This window comes from Strix aluco, chromosome 1, assembly GCF_031877795.1.
Source record: "Strix aluco isolate bStrAlu1 chromosome 1, bStrAlu1.hap1, whole genome shotgun sequence".
Classification (NCBI taxonomy): Eukaryota; Metazoa; Chordata; class Aves; order Strigiformes; family Strigidae; genus Strix; species Strix aluco.
The window spans coordinates 66,644,536-66,667,175 of NC_133931.1; the positions used below are offsets into that span (position 1 = coordinate 66,644,536).

Sequence of the window (22,640 nt, forward strand, 5' to 3'; positions counted from 1 at the left end):
GTTGAATCTTTAAGAACCATCTTATCTACTGTATCAGTCAGGGACTTGGCAAACATTTCAAATGTGAAAAAATAAGTCTCAAATGTGTTGATGCATTGTTTAGTCAAGTGTATATTTTACCAGGTTTATTTGACCCTCACATCTATTTATTGATGGCTACTTTAAAGCAATCTATTTCTGCAGGACACAGTTGGCACTGTCTGAGTGTATTGTCTGCTGCAAAGGAGAGAGGAGATGTTAAAAGCATTAGTTTGTCATTAAAGAAAACACTGAAATTAATTTATTCAGAAGCAAATACAGATGACGTAGTAGAAGTTGTTAATATCCTAACCACAAAATAAATAAAATTGACATCTACAGTATGGATAAAATTAAATAGCCTCTCTTAAACACATGCACACACACACTTTCTTATATGATGCAAGTGTTAATATGTGCTTGAATATCCTTATTTGCCCACTTTAGCATGCTGTAGAAGGTTACAGAAGCCTCTGTGTAGCGTAACCAGACAAACAATAGCCTTACCCCTCTTTATTTTCAGGGGCAGTATGAAAAAAAATCTCCTTGTCTGACCCAGTTACAGTTACTTGTCTTTCCAAAAATATTTTCCATATGGAGATCTCCAAGTCTGAGTACCATCTGTGAGGACTTCTTGGGTTTCTTTTACAGAGAAGTCTCTGGAGGAAGCCCAAGTGCAAGACTGGGCTAGGCTAACAAGATTTTTTCAGTGAGAAACAAGGACACTTGTGTGTGGTGGGTCCTACTTCCCAGTCATTCAGTTTTGGGTAATTCCTTAGTCAGGACCGTATGGCTCACTGGAAATGCTGTGCTGCAGATGGACCTTGTACTTCTGTAAGAATGTATGTAGCCATGCAGTTGCTCTGGGGTCTCCAGGATGGATGTTTTAAAACAGCAGTCAGGCTTTGAAGTGGGTGTCCCATTCACTCTGGTATAACTTAGTTCTGTTGATCATCCCACTGTATTTTCTTGTATATGTTTCTACTTTCTGAGTTGCAAAGCTACACAGGTGGAAACACCTGAATTTAATTTGAGGGGGATAGTTTACTGAAGACTTCTGAGAAACAAGAACTGAATATTAGATTCATGTTTTGGAAAGAGACAGGGAACTGTCTGCATCCCCAAAGATATGTGATGTGGTGTATTATACTACCTGATGGTGCATTGGCTCATTCATGTGGGATCACTAATATCATCAGGACTCAGTGAATGCTCTGTGTTAGGACAAAAAGTCCATGGCTACATTTTGTGACATTTGAAAAGCCAAAAGCAAGAGAAGGAGGGAACTATAGTGAGCTTTTAGCAGAACTATCCAACAGAGATCTGGACATCCTTAGAGTGACCTCCTGGGATTATGTCAACTTGATTTGTTTCAAAGGCTTGTCAGCTTTTTGAGACAGTAGTACCTCAGCTGAATGCTGCAGAGATCTGTCAGTACAAGCATGGCCACTGTCCTCCCCACAGAAGTTAAAGGAAGCCACCACCACCTGGCTATGTGTCATACCCATATGGAAAGCTTAACAGTGAACAAATCAAGAAAATGTCAAAGGTGGAAGGGGAAGCAGCTACATTCAGCTTTCCAGCTGTGTTTCTTGGGAGTAGGAGATTGCAAACTAGAAGGAAGACAGTAAGTCTTGTTTGTTCAGATGGGGGCTAGAAAGCATCCTGCTGTAAGGTGAGCAGCAAATGTGTTGTTTAAAGAGGCACTGAGGCTTTCTCTTAGCAAAAGGCACAGGTATTAGTGTCTGCCTTTTCACTAGCTTTGGAGAACACAGTTTTTGTCCTAGTACTGAAGGGACTGCCCAGTTTGTGCGAAAGTCAGACTCAGAAATGGAGGATGTCACTAGTATAGCCTCTGCAAAAGGATTATACTGCCCTGGATTCTCTGGGTCCCAAGAAGTGTTTCTGACTTGGAGCCCTACAGCAGGAGTTAAGGGTCCCTGGAGGGGAGCAGAAAATTTCTGGCTAGCCAACCAGCTACCTGGCAACTTCTAGTCACCCTGCTGGGCATGATTTAGGACTCACCTAAATAGGCAAATAGACAACATTGAGCTAACAAATCCTGGTGCAGACGCTTTGTTGTTGTTGCAGCGTGGCTGTGCCTTTTCTGCTCTGTCACTCTGTCCGTGGTGGAAGGCTAGAAGATAGAGGAATCCTGACACCTGCCCTTCTTATGCAAACTGCCCCAGCCTCTAAGTGTGCCCTCAGCATCCTTTGCACTACCTAAGTGGATGAATTGGTCTCTTCCAATGCTGTCCCTGAAACATGACAGCTCTGCACCTCTCCCACTGCAGAGTAGTCTCTTACAAGGCACATTCACAGCTGCAATAAAAAATAATGAATTTGGATGGACAGAAATGTCACACTGATGTCAAGCAGAATGAAAGGGACCCCAGAAATTTGCTGTTTTTTTCTAAATAATATTGTGTATGCTGTTTTGCACGAATTAAAGCACACTGAGGCCACAGAAGAGTAATGATTACACTTAATGAGAGGCAATTGAAAGGTATGAAGTAGTTCTTCCAAACAAGTTCTAATCGAAGCTGGAACCATACAGACACTGCGCTCAACAAGCTTTCCTATGAATAATGCACCTAATTACCATCTGCTTTTTTCATAACATGGATGAAAATGTGATCACATATAAAATTCTCACTGTGTTTCCTAGGATACAAGGTGATCCTCATTTCAAACTAGCTTAAAAATGGCAAATGAGCGAACTTAATTTTAATAAAAACAAGGAAACTCACACATGTGAAATATAATCTGCACACTTCTGATTTCATGAAGAAGTGTCTTTGTTTGCTTTTCATACAAAACCTAGTGAAGAACTTGATAGTATAGCGCAACAAGGCACTTCACACTTGTGGTTTAGACAGTCCACATGGAGGATGGCAGCATTTCTCCTAAGGGACAGTGTGAGAACAGTGTGAGAAAGTTTCCATATTAAACAACGAAACAGTAAACTCTACCAAAAGCTGATTTTTCAACAATCTGAGTCAAAAGATGAGCATAAATGACTCTCATGATACAGCTTTTTTTAATTACCACCATAGCTAGCTAGCTTTTTATGTAGTGACACTAGTAAGTACACTGCTTAGTGAAAACAGAGAAAGCTAAAATTATACTTGTTTTACTTGCATCAGCCTCACAGCGAAAGGCCTGTATCACAGAAAGCTTTTTAAATAGCATGATGTCTGCAAGACACTGTGAATGTTATTCCATGTCAGAAGTGTGCCTTGTGCAGAATTAAGGAGGTCAGCAGGGATTTTATAATCTGAGCTCCCAATCCTTCCAACATTTGCTGTCAAGCATAGCATGTACTATCCACCAAAATATTTCCATTATTTCAGTTATGTTCCTCAGACTAATTGAATGGTGTGATGGAGAAATGAAGACAGTGCCTGCCCATCTCCTCATGTTCACCAGCACAACCATGGTGTTTTGTGACATAAGAAATTTATGAGAGGGGGTATGGCTTCTCAGTGTTCATGGGTTGTATGCAGCACTAAATGTTAAGAAACATCTCAAGACCTATGTCTTCTCAGTACCATATCTGTTTACACCATAGACAGTGAAGATGTCCAGTGTGATGCATGGGAGGGACTTCAGACAATATGATCACTCCATTTCACTTCTCTCCATCACCTGAGCCTGACAAACAACACTAAAAGCAGTTGGCTGGCTACTGTTATGCCCTTTTGACTTCAAACATATCCTAATATGACATTAACCTCATCTTACCAAACAAGACATAGTTGGATTAATCTGCTCTCTCCTGCTTCTTAATTAACAGGAAGTTCAACCAAGCCATTCCCACACTGAAGACAGAGAGCTGCAGCTCTGGCCTTATGGACTTCCACTGCTGCCTTGGGGCCAAGTGGAGCAGTGGGGAAGAAAGAATAAAGCTGTAACTGAAGGGAAGCTCAGCCCTTGTGCTTTGCAAATCTTAGGAAATTCTCCAAAAGTCAGATCTCCTGCTCAGAGACCAACTGTTTCTGAGGCATCCCACGTGATAACTGTTCCCATTCTTTCCATTCTCTCCATTCCCCAAGGTGGAGAGGGAAGGAGGAAATGACAACAATGCAGTCGGGCTGATGTGATTACATATTCTGCTGAAGGAGCTTGTGCATACTGAAGGCAAAAGGCTCAGCAACGACTGTGACTGTGCGTATCTCTCGGGGAGGTGCTGCAGATAATGATGAGTCTGGTAGTCTTCCAGCTCTCCTCCTCCCACATTCTTCTGCCCTGAGGAGCCTGTCCTTTATCGGTCATTCTGGAAGAGGGCTGAAAGTAGGGCTAATCACAATGGTGAGTGTTGGCCCTGGCTTCCCTGGACATCAGGGTCCTCTTTGCTCCCCTCTGACCCTCTCTACGTAAAACTCCATGAGGCAGGCACAAGATTCATGTGCACACTTCTGTCCTCTTTACAACCTCTTCTTTGCCAAGGACTGTGTATTTGTTTTAGTTAAAGAAGCTTGTGACTGAAAACAGCTGCAGACTGAGTGGAAAAATAACACCTAAAAATAGCCTCAGCCTGAGAGCACAATGTGCATTGATTTTACTATGAAGAGTACAAGAGCAGGGAGATGGTGACTAGGCTGGTATGTTCTAATACGTCTCACCCTGCCATATTTAGAGTGCATGTAGTAAGCCAGGCAGCCAAGTCAGTCCATGTAGGTATTTGACTGCTTTGGAAGGGTTCCCAGCAGAGCCACTCCAACTACAACAAATTAGTGTGGTATTTTTATAAGCTGACAGTGAGGAAATCACCCCACAATATTACCATGTTCTGCAGAGAACAGAGAATACCTAACTGCTGAATAAGGAAGACAAATTTCTTGCTGATTGTTTCCACTCAAAATATTTTTCTAGAATAAATTATCAGGTAGATAATATAATTTCATTCTGTCTGCTATATGCTGGGATGGGACCTGAAGGAGAATCCAGTTCTAAATGCAGAGCACAGGCCCAGATGCATTAGTTTCTCTTACAGTTTTCCCAACTTCAACAAGCCAAGCCCATGCAACAGCTCAATAGAAACACCTGTTCAGATTCACTACCACAGACAACAGGGGTGCTAACATCTCCATCAGAGACATAATTTTTATGTTATGATGACTATGACTACCCACTTAAGAGGTTGGTGGCAGGATCATATGCTACCCTCTTAAGAGATGGCAGCTATAAAATAAGGACCATTGTCAATGAAGACCCATCCCAGCATGAACCTGCCCACTGCCTGGCCACCACCAGGCCTTAGGCCATGGAAGCAGAAGGTGAGTGTTGAAGAACCATGTTTTTTTCAAGGCTAACCTAAGTAATGAAAGAAGGCACAGTTTTAAAGATGGAAGGGTTGTCGGTTCCTGCACCTGTTGTCAACAAGGGCTATAGTTCTGCCTTCATCCTCTTTTCTCTGTAGGTTTTGAAATATTACTAGCTCATTAACTGAGCAGTGAAAATCTGCTCTGAGAGGCAGAAGAGTGCCCTGTCAGGAGTTTTCAAATTGTTACTATGCCAACTACATGTCTAATATCACCCTAACTCCTAATGGAGGGGACTGCTGTCTGAAGAGTGAGTCAAGAAGATACCAGGCCTAGAGAATGGGCCTGGGTGAAGAAATTCAGTTATGAAAAGCTCAGTATTGTTAAACACCTCTAAAATCATTGTGTTTGTTACATATTTATCTGCAAATTTCAGACAAATAGACATTCAGCCACTTGCAAGATAAGCTCCAGCACCTTGTAGGTGTTTGTGCTATGACCAGATCTTTTTTGTCCTTTTAAACAACTATCTTAAAACTAACTAAACTGCCCCTCACAGTGCATACACAGAAAATTTTTCTCTTTAGAAGATACAGCTCGCTTGGTCTTAATGAAAACAGGAAGCTGAGAGAAGCTCAGCACTTCATCTGTGATTGACAGACTGTCCCTCACCAAAGGGATATTCAGAATAGTCTTTTTGGAGAGGCACCCCGAACTCCTTTCTGCAGTGGGCAGGGGAGACATCTGCCTGAGTTTACAAACATCCAAGCTCGTTTCTGACTTGCTCACAAGGAGACCAGAACAGTTTTCCTGGTGTGCTGCCTTCAGGGGAACCCTGAAGGTAGCATTGCTACCCTTCTCCTGGAAAGTCAGTACAGCAGGGTGAGGTGAATTAATGCCACTGTTGGTCTTGTTCAAGGGCAGCACAGGCAGATGTTGATCTTTTCTGAAGGCAGGTATATCCTGGTTTCAGCCTGGTGTTGCCTGAACATGCACCCATCGCTTGACCTTAATTTCACTGCACTTTTTTAAGGGAGGGTGGACATCTGAGACTCACACTCAGGAGATGCTGGATCTTGAATTTTGTGTTGCTCAGACTTTTTGCAGATACTCAAAATGTACACGGATGTGCAAAACAAGGTTTCACTTCCCTGCTGCATTATTAGCATCCTCACAACCTAACAAAATAAATGTGAATGAAAATGTTAACCAAAACATGATCCATTTACCTGGAAAGACACAGGTGTGTGCTTTCCTGTAAATGTTCAAGGGCTGTCCCCTTTACTGGCACTAGTATTTTCATTTTTTTCTAAGTAAAAAATGCTTGTGTGTGATATGACCCAAGGATCTGAAACAAAGTGACTTGACCTCGCTGACTGATTATAGAGTGAAGGAAATTCATTTCTGTTTAGAATATCTGTAATTAATCCATATAGTAAGAAATTAATTAGTCAGTGTTGGAAAAGTATAAATAATTAATAATTGAGAAATAAGTGCAATCTGGTCATAGATTTCCCAGGAGAAGGAAGATAAAGTGTTTGATGTAAATTATTTGCTCAGCTTTACAATTTTGATAAAACATGTTTTTACTAAGAGCAAAACCAAGTGAAACAGAAATGACTGCATGGTTAATGAGTCAGACATAAATGATACTGTACTTATTGGAATAGCTGATTGTGAGAGATACACCAAAAATGGCAAAATGTGTGCACACAGCAGATAAAATGAAACCATGTGACAACATTTGTACTGTAGGAGAGATAGCTTTAAGCAAAATTGCTAAAGGTAAGTTAAAACTTGTACAATACTATAGATAATACAAGACCTAAGGCTAAAACAAGACAAATGTAAGAGTATTATATGTAGCCAGAAAGTTTTTCTGTGTATGATTTGCATATATGCACATCCCCAGAACTTCCTACAAGGCTTGCAGATTACTTAAATTTAGAAACTATTGCTACAAACTGTTTTCTATGAAAATGTCATGAAGCCATTGGGTTCCTGTGGTCCTTGATAATGAAAGTAAGCGGTGCTTTCGGTTTTTATGAAAGGACCAAGCCCCTGTAAAAAGGTTAATGAATCTAAGAAAAACTTTGACCATGATCTGAGTCTGTGGTGAAACCCGAAGGCATGTGAGTTTCACAGAATGCTAGACTTTATTTGTTAAGAACATTAGATGAACATCCCCAGGGAGGTAGATTTAAAACTAAGTGCTAGGGAAAAAAGGAACAAGGTACAGAGTAGAGACTCATGAAGCAAAGGAGAAATGGTTGTCCAGGCAAGGAGGTGGAAAGAAACAGAGATAAAGGGAGAACTGCCAGCAGCATTAGAGGCAAGTTGGAAAAACTTCATCAGTGCCATCTGAATTCAGTGCCTAAGCAAATGAACAGAAACTTCAAACTATTGAAGTCCTGATTTTTAGCCAATAATGACATTTTAATATGAGAATAAATATATTCCTGTGCATTTATCTGCGATATAATATGAAGTGTTTCTCCCACACTGCACTAGACACCACGCTAACATGAATATTGAGTAACAAAGTCAATCAAATGTATATACAGCATGAAATCCCATGTTCTGAACTGTACTTTGTCAGTCCTCTAAAGATTGAGCCTCTGGCAGTATTAACTAGGCACCTAAATTTGTAATCTGCCATTGAATTGGTCTGCATACAATGTCCTGAAAATGTCTTTTAGGGGCTTAATAGTCCTGATGCAAAAAGACAAAAAAAGATGAAGAAATCCTCCTAAAACAAATCCTACAATCCCAGTATATGAATGCTTTTTTTTTTTTTTATTTTTCACAGGACACAAGTCTGCCCCTTGGGAAACATATCTTGTGTAGGACTATGGGGAGAGATCAAAGTCCTATACATATCTAGACACATTGTTCGAAATTCATGGTTTCCTATCATCTCGTTTGTCCCACTCTGTAGAACAAGCCCTAGGATGGGCAACTGTCCAGAGGGTGCTCCCCTGCCATGAATACAAAAGCACAGTCTCTAAAAATGCAAAAGGTGATGGCACTGGGATGCTGAAGGAAAGCCCTTCTTTGACAGCACCTACAAAAGCCAATTTTCTCCAATTCATTTCCACAAACTAGTGACTCCAGAAGAAGATCTGCCTTGTGGGCAGAGTTACTCACCAAAGCACCCTGGAAACTGGCTGTTCCCCACGATACTTCCAGGCACACCTGCTCATGGATGCCAGGTCATGCCCTGAACTCAGGGTGTGGACTGTGGTAGGGCTGTGAGACGTGACCCCTTGGCTAAGGTCCCTGGCACCGCACTCCATCTGGTGTGCCGGTGGAAAGAACATCAACTTCAGCATCGGATGGAGGGTCCTGTGAACTGAACACCGACTTTGTCAATCTGGTTTGATTAATTAGGAGATGGTCAATTTCTGGTGAAGTACTATGTCAGTGCTTATTGCTCTGACTTAACCAAGACTCAAATTTCCTAGTTTCAGATAAAAAACCCTGCAAAAATATATTTTTTAAAATTTAGATTTAGCTTAATCTCCCAGCAGTCTGTCTCCTCAAATAACTGAATGTACTATGTCTAATACATGCCTCCAAAAATTTTCATGAAGATAAAGAAAATAAGTGGTTTTTCCCATAGTTTCTCTACATAGTGCTTTTAGGTAAATGCTTACATATGCTTTGTATCGGATATAACTAAATAAATTGTATATGTATTTATGTCTGAGTTTAGTGCATCCAGTTCTTTATTCTTCCTCAGTTCCATTTTCATTGACTTTTCATTGAGCTGATTCCTACAGCATTCTTTCAGATTGGATATCTATTTTCTAAAAAAAGGCTGACTCCCTTGCTGTTTTAAATCACAATAAATCTCTAGGTTACCTTTGTGTTTTTTTTAAACTTGCACTTTCTGTAATTTCTCCTCTTTGAATAGTCTTTGCTGTAAGTTTCAGGATTTTTATTTTGTGTCAGAGTTTGTGCAAAAATTTTAGGAAATTTTTAATCAGCTTCTTCAATTTGCAGTCATCAGTCTATTATGACAGTACAACATCTTCCCTAAGAATGACAGATTGAGTCTTAGGGGGATCCCTAATAAAAACCCTTTCTTCCTTCCCTGTAACCTTGCAGTAGCCCTGGATTGGTTTTATCTAGGCAAAGAAAACATGCCGCTGAGTCTTAACAAGTCCACACATACTTCTTCAGAATTGCTTATCCTTTAGGTGCAACACAGGTCATTGAAATTCCCCATTGTTGCAATGTGGAACCAGAGATATGTTGAAGCAAATTTCAAGGGCAGAAAGCTCTTTGGTTCGAAGGAATTAATTTACTTTCCACCCTGCTAATTTCAAGTCTTCTCAGAATATCTCATCTTTTCTTTTACTTTTTCTTGATTTGTCTGCTTTCGGTTTGATTCTATTTGGCATATTGAAATCTCAGCTGGTCAACATCTTCTCTGTTATGTTGAGCAACATAACATTGATACTACATCTTTGTTTCTTCGTATATGCAAAGAAATAGGGAATTAAATGTTATTTTTATAAATATCATGCTCCTCAGGTGATCTGCCTGATATTTTCTTGCCTTAATTCACAGGGTTAAATACAAGGAACTTGTAAGAGGAAAAAGAAAAACCACAGCTGAAAATGAAACAAGGGGATTCTCTAGCTATAACAACCAGGTCAGATTTTGAGAGTTGGCTTAACCTAATTCAAAACCATATTGTCCTGACAAAGAGCCTTCCCACATTTCTCTGATCCTGAATGTGTGTTCCTGCCCTTTCCTTTAAGTTAGTCCAGCTGATCACAGAGGTGGACGGTGAGTTAGATTAGCTTTTCACTAAGAGGAGCTGGCACAACTAGGCTAGAATACATGCTTAACTTTTGGCCGACTAGGTAAGGTTAAATGGATTTCTGTTCCAATTAGTTGTCTTGTGCTTTTCTGAACTGTTAAATAACAGCCATATACAAAAAGTGTTGGCATTTCCAGGATGGGTGAAAGGATTAAAATTTGTAAAGTCATCTAGATTTCAGATTTGTTTGGAATTAAATGTACTGTAACAATAAAGTTATTGTTAGTCTTCCACTGAGCACTCCCATTTTGCTTCATAGCCTAATAACCACCAGAAAAGACATTTGAAAACTTATTGTATTATTATTTATGATACATACAAAACAGAGAAGAAATGCCACAATAATAATTTAAACATACTCAGTTTTAGCACAGAAAGCAAGATCAAACTAATTAAATCCGTATTATCACTTTCTGTACAAACCACACACTGTTCTAATGTGCTGTAAATTCAAGTTCCATTAAATAAAGACCTGATTGTGCATACATATGTATGTATGCATGAGAGGGGGGATGGAGAGAGAGGAGATGTAAAGAGTCCTTCCATCTTCTGAGACTTGTTGCAGAACTCCTGTTAGCTCCGAGAAGCATTGGGGCAGAGACTTTAATGCCTTTGTGCAGTGTCCGCGTATAAAAACAGGAGAGTAGTAGCACTGCTGTTGTTTCCTAAAAGTGGTCTGGTGAGATGGGGTAGGTGTAAGATAATGAGTGATTTGGCACAGAGCATTCTTCTGTATTCTGCTCTGAGTCTTGGAGATACGTATTGGCTCAGCTGATTCCTTTAATAATACAGCTTCCAGGTCTACACGTGCTGCTCCTTCTCTGCTCCAGAGCCGGTGATGGTCATGGCTTGAGGCCACAGTCTAATACTGTGTCTCCAGGAAGGGTGTTGTTTTTAATGTCAATCCAATGTTGTTTTAAAAGAGAGACAAAGAATTAATGCATTTCCTGGGGTCCCCAGCTTTCCTGGATACTTTCCAAGCTGTTTCAGAAGTCAGTATTTGCTAAAAACTGTCAGTAAGCTTGTGACAACGCTGCAGCATCTCAGATGCAGCAGCTATGGAGCTGGTTGACAGAAATATGCTGAAATATGCCAGCTTGCTGAATTTGAAACATTGCCTTCAAAGGACATCCACTAGTATTTGCCATGATGATAGCCAGCTATCGGTCTTGACCATTTCCTTGTGAGTTTGCCCAACTGTTTGGTTATTGAAAGCTGCTGTGCCCACAGGAATGGACCAGATCTGCCAGACAGATCTGACTTGCATTCAGTTGGATGACTGGGCGACTGGGTCTGAAAAAGCACAATAGGTGGAGGGATGGCTAAAAAAGAGCTAAGGGAATACCCTAAAATATTGTTTCCAAGTATTTGGCCAGAACAGTTTTGCTGGCTTATTGCTCCTGTCACGGTTATTTTCCTTGAATGTTCTTTCAAGATGGTCACTGGCAAAAGTTACTGAAACCTGTACATTTTAAACCAGGCAAAAAGTGAATTTCTAGTAGACAGCTCTGATTCCAAGAGATATTTGCATCCAGTCAGGAAATAGGAGGAATAACGTGTAACTTATTAGACTAATAAATTGGATAACAATGAGTTACTTGCATAACCAAAGTTATCCATCCTCATATCATGCTGCAGGTATTCTAAAATGGGCAATTTTTCAAAAAACATCCCAAGATGTCATCCCTAGATAATTTGGAAACAAAGTTAACACTGAAATGTATTGAATTATGTATTTGCTATAAGCAGCTTTCTCATTTATAGATATATTTCCTTTCCCCAAACTACAATAATAGCGGCAATGCAGAAAAACACTCATTTACATTAGCTGTATACTTGATACATTTCTGCAGTCCAGGGCAGATGACTGTTGAAGGCTGAAAATTCAGTTCTTCATTATTAAAAAATACCAGTCCTTGCTATAGGAGTTAATGATTCAGTGAGAATTATAATTATAGTCAAAGCATAATAGGCATTTTGCGCCCCTTATAATCGCTGCCAAGAAACTATTTATTCAGCTAAAGAATTAAATCTTTGTTTGTAAGCTCTTTCTTGTTCACAATAGAAATAAAAGTGTGTGACTTGGCTCATGAGCAGATACCAGTCTGGCTATTTTACTAAGAGTGAAAAATAGGCCTTCATACAGAAGGACTTGTAATACTTAAAACAATTGTTTATGCATATGCACCTCTATGAAATCCAGTGTTTAACTCCAGTGAAGCTACTGATTGCTGTTTTCCTTAATTGCAGGTGGAAAACTGTGATATGCTATATGTTGGATATTGCATGCATCTCTGGCACAAGCAACTAAAAAACCCACAAAACAAAAAACTTAAAAGCACTCCAGACAGATATGATCAAAATCACTATGGAAATGTTCCCATATGAACTGAGATATAAAAGTTTATAATTACTCAGAAAAAAATGAACAACAGAGGAAGTAGTGGAAGCCAAGAAAATAATAAATGATGCAGATGAACTGGGCCTTTTTGCTTGCCCCTTCAACTCTGTAAGAACAGTTCCTGAAACTACCTGATGATCTTTCTCAAGGAGATAAAGAGGAGTGAAAATGACATACCAGGTGCTTCTACATCTCACATGACATTTCACACAGCTGTAATCAACTTACATCATCAGAAGAAATACGCTGACTTGGTATGAAGAGTCCACTGCTGGTAAATTTAGCATGCAAAGTCTTTTAGTTTTAAGAATGCTAGGCAGTTTTGTGTAGAGTCTATTGGCTGAAAAAAGCAAATCCTTCAAAAGGACATCACAAAGTAAGTTCTTTTAAACCCAAATCATTATTAAGACATTCAGTTTTGTTGTCAGTTGGTATCATGGAAACCATATCTCCGTGAAAGGAAAAGACATCAATGAAGATAACAAGAACATACAAGATGACTATACCAAGGGCCTTGGTAAGGCAGAGGACACCTTAGCGGTTGTTCCTTTTCACAATATCTACTAGTAGCTATACTTTTCTAATTAGGTGAGATATCCTGGTTTAACTCAGATGGCTCTACATTTAGAGCAATCCAGTCCTCAAATTCATTCTTCATATTGAGGTAAGAGGCCAGGGCATAAAAGATACCTCATATGATCAAATCTTTCTATGATAATTTTATTTGATCAGGTACATAGGCATAAATGTAACTCAGTTTGGGTCTATCTATACAGTTATGCTTAACAGGGAAAACTTTTATATTAGGGATCCACAGTTACAGAGCCTTGGCCAGCTGCTAAAAGAGAACAGTAATTTGCTGAGAAGCCTATACCTTTCCTAAATCAAGTGCCTTCACTTGTGTCTTGTATCATATGTGCTTTGTACGGAGGTAACTTATTTTAAGGTAACTTATTTTAAAATATTCATGCCAAGTGTTTGCGTGAGTGAATGGGAATGTGCATTGTACATCCAGGCAAGAACAAAATGTTGTAAGAAAGGCTGATTTAAAGTTATTTCTTATCCCAGTAAAATGAGGGATACTATAAGTCTGCTTTTTATTTCAAGATGTCCTGCTGTTTGGGTCAGATCCTACATTGTGTCAGTAAGAATTTTGCCGTTAACTTCGAGAAGATCAAGATTGGGGCAGCCACAGTAGTTTTAATAAATGTAAATCTCATTAGAAATACCCTCTTTTATAACAAGTGCCAAGCTGTGCAAAGCTCCAGGCTACATTACCTTACAGCATTGACTGAAATGGCAGAAGAGGTTACCATCCCCACTAATGAATTTTTTTTATTACTCTTTGCAAAGAGTGTGTTACCAAAAGCCTAGTAAGAAGCAAATTAATCCTTTAATTGAAATACACTAGTAAGGCTTAAATCATATTTAAAGAATTATTTTCTGGTCAGCACTGTTACTTCCTAAATCAGTCTAGGAAATGCCAGATCTTTTTTCTCTTATTCTTGTCAATCATTGTGTTTTGAGAAAAGAGCTGCTAACACTTTTGGAGGGTGTCTGCTTACCTGTTACAGACAATGCCATAGACATCAGAAATGAAATCTTCCTCACACTATCAACTCTGGTTATCAACCCACTAGCTAGGTATATGGCAACAAAAGAGAAGTGTACAGGGATTCTTGGGTGCTAAGGACCATCCCAGTGGTCTTTAACTTCACCTTCCCTTGGGCTGTTACTGAGAAATTAAGCTGCTTTACTTTTACTTTTCCTGCTGACCCTAAGAGATGTGTATCTATAAAAGCAAATGCTAGGATCATAATAAGCACAGTAAGCTGGCTTGAGCATAGTAAACTGTGTGAGCTATGAGCTGGAGACTACTGGCTTGTTCAGTTTTAGGCCTGCCTTGTAAGATGTTGTGGGGTCAAAATGATCACCAGTATAAATGGCTTTCCAGACTGATGGTGCCCATTCCTGATCAAGTGTATATCTGATGGGAAGGTCATTGTGTGCAAACTTTTTCTTGCAGAAAAAATGGTGAGTACTGAGCCAGAGGAACATGGCTTTCTACCAGCCTTCCAATAGACATGTCCTGGGAAATTCAAGTCTGCCCAGTTCCGTTAGAAAGAATGGGTGGCCAGCTGAGAGATAGATTTTTGCTAGAGAGATACAATAAAGAGGGGTTTTATAGTCAAATGAGAAAGTTAATATGATACTTTCATTTTTAACAAAAAGACAAGTGAATCAATGCAGGTTAATCAAGAATGAGCCTCATTTTTTCCCCAAATGTGAAATTAATTTGTATTGGAATTTTTAAGATTTTAATTTCATTTATTTTCTTTTTCTGAATTTCTGCATTTTCTGGTAATAGAAACAAATACGGATACAAAGTTCCTAAATTATTTACAGTCTGGTTAAAATAAACCAGTATCTATTTTCATTTACCTTCTCCTATGAAAACATTTTGAGTCAACCAAGTCTGTGAAATCTCTAATCTGTTTTCTAAAGAAAATAACATTAATTCAGCTGACTCGCTTCAAGCTAGCACTCATGCATGCAAGAGCAGGAAATGCTCTAGTATGTTACAAAAATATACTAAACATATGACTAAAAGAAACAATCATTACTTAAGTAATTGGTTCAGCCATGACAGGTTCTCAAATTTTTTCCACACTCTTATTACACACAACAGAGTACTTCTCTTGTCCAGACTTGAACAATAATCAGATACAGCTCATCAGTGAAATCACAGGCAGCCCCTAGAACCATAAGACAGTAACAGAAGCAGACTAAATCCATGGCAAAATATTTTCTCCTCTTTTAGTTCCATTAAAAAATATATATAAAAAATAGATTGTATGTCTCCAGAAAGGATGGACCTGATTCAAACATCAGATAAAAAAGCTTTCTGTTTTGGGAAGGTTTGGATATTATATTTGCATTCAGTTGTCCCTTTATTCTGCCATGACCCCAGATGGTCTTCTTGACCTAAGGACTGCTACTGCCACACAGAAACGCGTCCAGAGAAGATCAGAACAGGATCTGCTCCTCGAGTCTGGGCTGAGCCCACAACACCACTTTTGTGGAGGGTGACTAGATCCTAATGCCAGACTTGTACCCGCCATTTCAAATACTGTGACATGCCAAGAAAGTCACACAGGATGGTGTAATTAAAGCCTGATTCTACTCAACTGTAGAGCAGGTTTCCATGAGCAAAACCCATGCTCAGCTGACCACAGAAGAGTAATGGCAGTGAAGGGAACACCTGGATGGTCTACAGCTTCCATCCTGGTTCCTGGGTGTGCTTTGCATCATGAAGAGCCATGCTAGGGTGAGATCTGCTGTTCCTTAGCCAGATCAGGGTTTGGGAATGGCCAACATCCTGGAGGGGAATTCCTGGGGACCTCTCCTGTGCATACACCCATATGAGCACTCAGTGTCACACTGTTGAGAAGGAAAAAGACACCAATAAAGTAAGGCAATTAGCTGTCATTCAGACAAAGAATCATTTCAGAAGCAAATGAGCACTGGGCATGAAAGGGCAGTAAAACTCTAGCTGTGGCACCTACACAGCATCTACTAAAAAGAGTGCAGGCAGTAACATCTGTTTTTCAGGAAAGTTCTGTTTTTCAGGTGATTTCCAAGATTGTTATCAGCCCTGTTTGAAAAATAAGACTGCAAAATCCACAATAATTCTTCAGGTAGAAGAATGATGCTCTCTGATTTTGACACTGCTACTCTAAGTGGGCTTTGTTTGTCTCTACCTGCTAACAGTACCAGAGAATGAAACAAAAGAGACCATGGGTTTGTAAATGTAGAAATCTGAAACAGGAGTCAAAGTATGATGAATTGCCAAAATCTGGAGAAGAAGATACTGAGATGAATAGAGATATTTCAGCAAAAGCCAATACTAGGAGTCATTAGCCCAATCAAATTATGCAATAGTTTTCTCTACGTGGGATCAGCAAAAGACTAAATTTAATTCCATCTCAGCAGAGGCAGCCAATCTAATCTTGACAAATTCTACACATGATGACATCATGAGTCATAAATACTGAGGAAAAGAGGAACAAGAGGCAATAAAATGGTCGCAAGGATTAAACAGATCATGAAAAATAACAGAATAATTTTAAGTGGAAGATATAAGTCCTGCCCAATCATCCTTTAGTATTATCTACTAGCACATTTCTTTATATCTCGCCCTGTAGAGTGAACACTAAGAAAGTGGAATCAGACAAGATTATGGACTTTCATTTAGCAGAGACATTTTAGTGAATATGAGCATGTACTTTGTTCTGAACAAAAGATCCCTGTGCTTGAGATGAATATGTGCTTAGGAGATGGGAAACCTAAATTGCCCTTCATGGAATTCCTGTATCATCTTGCAGAGATGCTGTAGAAAGGGAGAAGACCAGGGGGTTAAGTCCTCTAAGCCAGGATATTTCAGGAAGGTTAACAAGCAGTCAGAGGCATCTGTAGAGAGTACTGAGACTTCGGTGAGCATCACCGTTCCTCTCAGTGCCCTCCTAGCACACTGGCTCTGCTTGTTACCCATTGCCCATAGATTCTCCAAGGCCAACAGAGAAAGCCAGGTTGTTCACAAGACAGACAGAGGATCCCAGACATGAATGCACAGTCATTTACATTTTATTTCTACCTTCATTCTGCTCTGAGGAATAAGAGCTTGCTTTCACTCCTCATCCCTCGGTTCATCCCTGAATCCTCACGGATTGTCCTGGAAGGACAAACTGCCCCTTCCACATAGACACAGGGAGAATTTAACAGAGAGGAAAGGTTATGAAAAACCAAGAGGCTGCCAGCACCAGGCAAACACTTACTTAATTCCCGTATTTCCCAGACAAATATATGAGCTCCACAGAATATTCAGAACATACAGTGTTTTGACCAGTGTCCCTGTACCATCATTATGGTGTTTATTTCTGCTCATTCTGAATCTGAATGCAAAATGTTCACAAATAAAGGCACATATAGAAGTGTTTTGACGTAACTGTGCTTTACTAAATGAAAATTGCATTGACAATTCTTATGACTGTTTAATACATAGAACATTGTAGAGAATCTGGAGGCTCCAGGATATTTTGTGAGTAATTGTTTTGTATGTTATGACATGTTTTTATAAATGGGTTATATCCTGTCCTTTCCAGAAATTCTAATTTGTAAATGAAAATATGCAAACTATATATGATAACTTTTCTTACTTTAGCAACTTGTGCAGAGAAGTAACTTAGCCTCTAAACATGACAAGTTTATTTGTTCATTTATTTATTTTTAAATTCTAATTAGAGAAAGGAAAAGGGTGGCAAGAGTCTTTAGTGATTCACATTTTAACAGCCACATTATAATTTATTAATTCCCAACTTATAAAATTTTCACAACCTCTTTCCACAGGAGTCCAAGAGCGACTCAAATTTATTTATTGTTTCTACGTAGGGTGTCATTAAATATTTGTTATCTCCTAAAGTTTGTTGGGAAACGGGATTATTTTCCACATCAAATCACACCAATGCTAATGGGAAAAGCATTAGATGTTGACCCAGCAAATTAAACCTTAAAATATGAGGCTCATTGTTATTATTACATACAGAAACATTTTCTGTGCCTCTTATTAAAACCATCTTAATCAAACTCATTGTATTTTAGCCATGTTTTAAAATAATTAAGCCAGAATATAAAAGACGTGAATATATAAAGGGAACAAGTTCCACTTGAATATGTTCAATTTAACTTTTTTAAGGAATTTTCCAATTGGTCTCCTTTGACATTTAAACTGATCACCTACTAAGAAAAAAAAAATACACTGAGAGATGTTTGTGCTTTTCTTAAAGCTTCCTAAGATACTGCTTCTATTATATTCTCCAACAAAACCAGAAAAGCAGTTCTGCATATATGAAGCTCATCTAAAGAATATTTCTGCAAATTCTCATTTCCAACTCTTCATATTTTCTTATCATTGTTTCAGTAAGAAGGACGAAAGTATCTTATGATGGGGTTCAATATCCTCTCCCTCCGGTGGTTACTCTTACCTCGAGAATTACTGAGGAAACTCTCCTTCTCCTCTGATTCATTTATGGATGTTCACTCCACAGTTTGCCACAGTGGACACTGCCCTAATTCACAGAATTCTCACTGGGACCAGGCCATTTTTAATATACTGAAACTAGAAGCAGGATTCCTGTCTGCAAAGTCCACTTGCTAGGTGGACTTCCTGTGTTCTTCCTTTATCAACAGTGGAAATAGACTCAATATAGAAACTAGAGTTTAGTGGATGATTAGCATAGGTATTTACCTTAGGATGAGAGGGATCATGCCCTGGGTTCTACTGATTAGCTCTGAGCTGGTTTTAAAGAGAGTCTGAGGTCTGGCTCCAGTTGTTTGTCTTTGCAGATGTCACAGGTCACCTGTGAAATCAGAACACACGTTTCATGTTGCTACTGTTTTGTGTATCTGGTGAGTAGTGAGGGGTTGAGAGCTTTATCTCCTCTGCCTTTCTGATAAAAAAATAAATTAATTAATGACAACTAAAATGTTTTGCACCACATAAGAATCTTAGTAATTTTGTCTTAGAAACCACAGAACAAATGAGTACAGCAGATCCAACTGGTTACTCATCCTACTCCCATTGGAAACACGGAGCTTCCCCCACATACCAGTTCCTGATCAAAGGATGTAAATGATTGGCCCTTTATGTTTACTCACATTTAAAGAACATAAAGCCAAGAGATTGCTTTCTGTGCCTTATGGTGCACCTCTGCATGTGAGGAATTGGACCGCAGGCTAAGGAACATCACCACGCTTCCTGATACTCAGCACACACTGCAGCTGGCAAATTCACTATCCAAGGTGCATCTGGCCTCTTTTCACTAGAGTAACAACACACACTTGGCAATGGACTCTGCCTTCACTGTTTCGGACACGGCACGGGTCAGCACTGCTCTGCTCTCCCTGGTGTTGAAATGTCTCTTCATTTACTCGTTCATTCACAGTTCTACAGGTGCAAAGACATCTCAGTTCCAAATCAGGGCATGAACCATTTGCACTCTAACACTGCTGAACATTTATTTGTTGCATTGAAGTGGCACTCCCATTCCTTTCTTACCAAATGCTTCATAGACTTGCTAAATTTTCCTAAATTAGTATCTCTTCTTAAAAATGTAACATAGCTGTGCATTAACACTGCTGCTTGAAACTGATGGTTTTGCAAGCCAGACTCTTAACTGTGACAAGGTGGAGAATTTGTTATGAATTTTGCAATAGGCTCCAAATTGAGCTCGCAGTTCAAGGCTTGGTTCAGCAGTTCCTGATCAGGAGGCCTGTGTGGGGCAATGGGAGTCCTGCTTTCCTGATGCTTGAACTCCCTGCCTAGTTTCCAAGGAAAGGCAGTGCTCACCATGTTTTTGGAGCTTTTTTAAGTCAGCAAGAACTAGTAAGTTCTTCTGTAATTTTCTGTTAAGTAATTGTCTTTGTTACATTCAGAAACTCTACACAAAGGCTCTATGCACCCACATGTATGTATTTTCCACTAACAAGTGCCTAACTCTTGAAGAATTAGGTGGAAATGCAATGTTAATCTTTACAGTGGAAATACCGATACAAGAAAAGACAGAAGAATCAGCACTGAACCTAGGCTAAGGAGTCAAACCACAAGGTCTCAAAAGCAGGTGTTAGGGAGTGGGTAGAGGAAACAAAGAGGGGCATTTGCCCGGACTCTGTCCATGCTCTATAAAAATTCAAGTGAAAGATCCAATGTCTGGATCCTTGCACAGCAGGCTGGTAGGCATCCAGGAGGTAAAGCTAGGCCAGATTCTGTTACATGGGCATATTTTCACACTGTACTCATAACTGGTAGCTTTATAGTCCTCTGACCTTGGTGGTAAAAGCTCCAGGAAAACCCTCTGGAATTGAGCCATGTACATTTGCTGTAGTCACAGGAGTAACTTCTGGCCTGAACACTTACAGCTGAGGCACTGCATGATTCTCCAAGCAGAGGAGCAAAGTATATCCTACTCTTACCTGAAGACCTGAGATATATTTTAAAATTGCATGCTGATTTTGAGAAAATGCGTCCAGAGAGGGTGTGTAATCTCTGTCTTTGGAGGTTTTCAGAACTTGACTGGATGAAGCCCTGAGCAACCTGCTGTAACTCTGAAGCTAGTCCTGGTCTGAGCAGAAGGTTGGACTAGAAACCTCCAAAGGTTCCTTCTAATGTAAATTTTTCTATGATTTTATGACCCTATAGCTCTCTTATTTTGGGGACTAAGGTTCTTTGTTGTACTAGACATTTTCCATTAAAGCCATTTCAACTCATAAACTCTCATGTAATGAGATATGCTACATGTGCCACATTGCTGAGACCAGAAGTCCTAGTCTTGGTGCATGCATGGAAGAACTACTTATCAGCATTTAACTAAGACATTGAAAAGTACATGAATACCTGCTTTACAAATAGCACTCGCCATAGTGATGGCAAGAATTTGACAAGCTCTCAAAGTGCAACACCCAGATAGCCTGGATCTTAAGAAATGTTTCCCAGAAAGGAACCTTTTACCAAGAAGTGGTTTGAGCTGTTGTGGTGTCGGTGACCAGGCAGGCCTGCCAACGCATGCTTCACTTGGTGACACAGACTCCATGTGGGTCATATGTCCCGCTGGCTCGTGCCACTGCCCTGGCCATGGTCCCTCCTTCTGTCTGTCACTCGACAGCCCTTGGGCAGCCAGCACAGAGTGTACAGGAGGGACACGCAGAGGTTTTAAAAAAAATCTTTCATAAAAATAACTCAGGAGACTCCTCACACCAAAGCTGGAAATAGCAGAGAAAACACCTCCCATGCTGGTTCAGAGGGGCCTGCGCAGCAGGGAGGAACCTCTCCTTGCTAAAGCTCCCAGTTGTCAGTTTGCATTTCGACTACGTTACTGCAGACTCCCTGAAGCTGTAACTGTTCTCTCAGAGGCACTGTACGTTTACTAGCGATATAACAAGGTGATCCAATCAGCCATTTAATGCTCGCAGTGAGCAGCGTAGGAAAAAAGCATCACCATGTGCTTAATACCGAAGATAAGCTGTTGAGGTGGAAGGAAACGGTTAGATGTTGTGTCACAGTCAGACAAAAAGAAAAGCCTGATGGATAGTCCTGGGAAGGAGGAAAGGGCAGGATGAGATCATGGGGAAAGATTAATATGAAAGGAGATGCAGAGTCCTCAACAATTTGTATTAGTGCATTTATGGAGAAACAGCAGTATCTGCTGAAATTCAGAACCTGCTCTAAATAGGACACAGGTGTCATCTTTGAATGTGCTGTATACAGGCTTTCCAGCTCAACCTCGTGGTGCCCAGGAGAAACACTATAATTTTTTTATATCTTACATGAGAGGAGATGGGGGCAGGAGGGAGGGGGAAATGTTGAGGAATCAGGGCAGGAGGAGTGAAAAAATTTGTGTATGGTGTACAAGGAATAAGAATGTGGTTAAGAGGGTTTTTTTCTTCCTTTTAATCCCATAACAGATTAGGGAGAATATTACTGGTTAAGGATTTTACCAGAGGAACTAAAGAATGAATTCCTAAGCCCAATTTTTTTTTCCTGTAGTTTCAGAAAATGTATCAAAGTGCCAGGGTATCTGATTATTCAGCCCCTGCTTTGGCATCGTACAATACTAACGAGTGCCACACAACATGTATTGAAGATTCAGAGAGAAAAAGCTGTTGGGGTTTGATAGTGGTTTGGATCTCAGAGAAATCTAAAAATACCAAATACAGCCAGCACATGTGCAGTGGCTTAGCAAGCTGAACATCTGGGAGTATTCTCAAATGCTCCCCTTTTGTCTTTCTTGTTATGCTACCAGAGAGCAGCAAAGTGCAAATGAAAACTTAGCAGGTTTTTGTAGTGCTTTTAAGTTCAGATACAAAGACATTAAAAACAATAATGGGGAACATTAATACATGCCAGTTTACAACCCCCATTTATCCTAGTCTTAGAAGACACTTCTTGTGCTGTGCTGCATCTCTCTCTAGTTTTCTGGATGAACTATTATGCTCACTGTGGAAGTATATGCACAATTAGCATGTGTATATTGACATTTCCCTTATGGTGTGATTTAACTGAGAATTGTGGAAT

The 22,640-nt window shown here is 39.8% G+C and overlaps 1 long non-coding RNA gene across 1 annotated transcript in view; it reads right to left on the reverse strand.

The window, feature by feature from the left end:
- The window catches only part of LOC141923122 (uncharacterized), an 81,672-nt gene that overhangs the window by 42,892 nt on the left and 16,140 nt on the right, over nucleotides 1-22,640 (reverse strand). The window contains exon 4 of the long non-coding RNA XR_012623192.1: nucleotides 8,430-8,634. This is a non-coding gene — a long non-coding RNA (uncharacterized LOC141923122). The remainder of the gene's footprint in view (nucleotides 1-8,429; nucleotides 8,635-22,640) is intronic.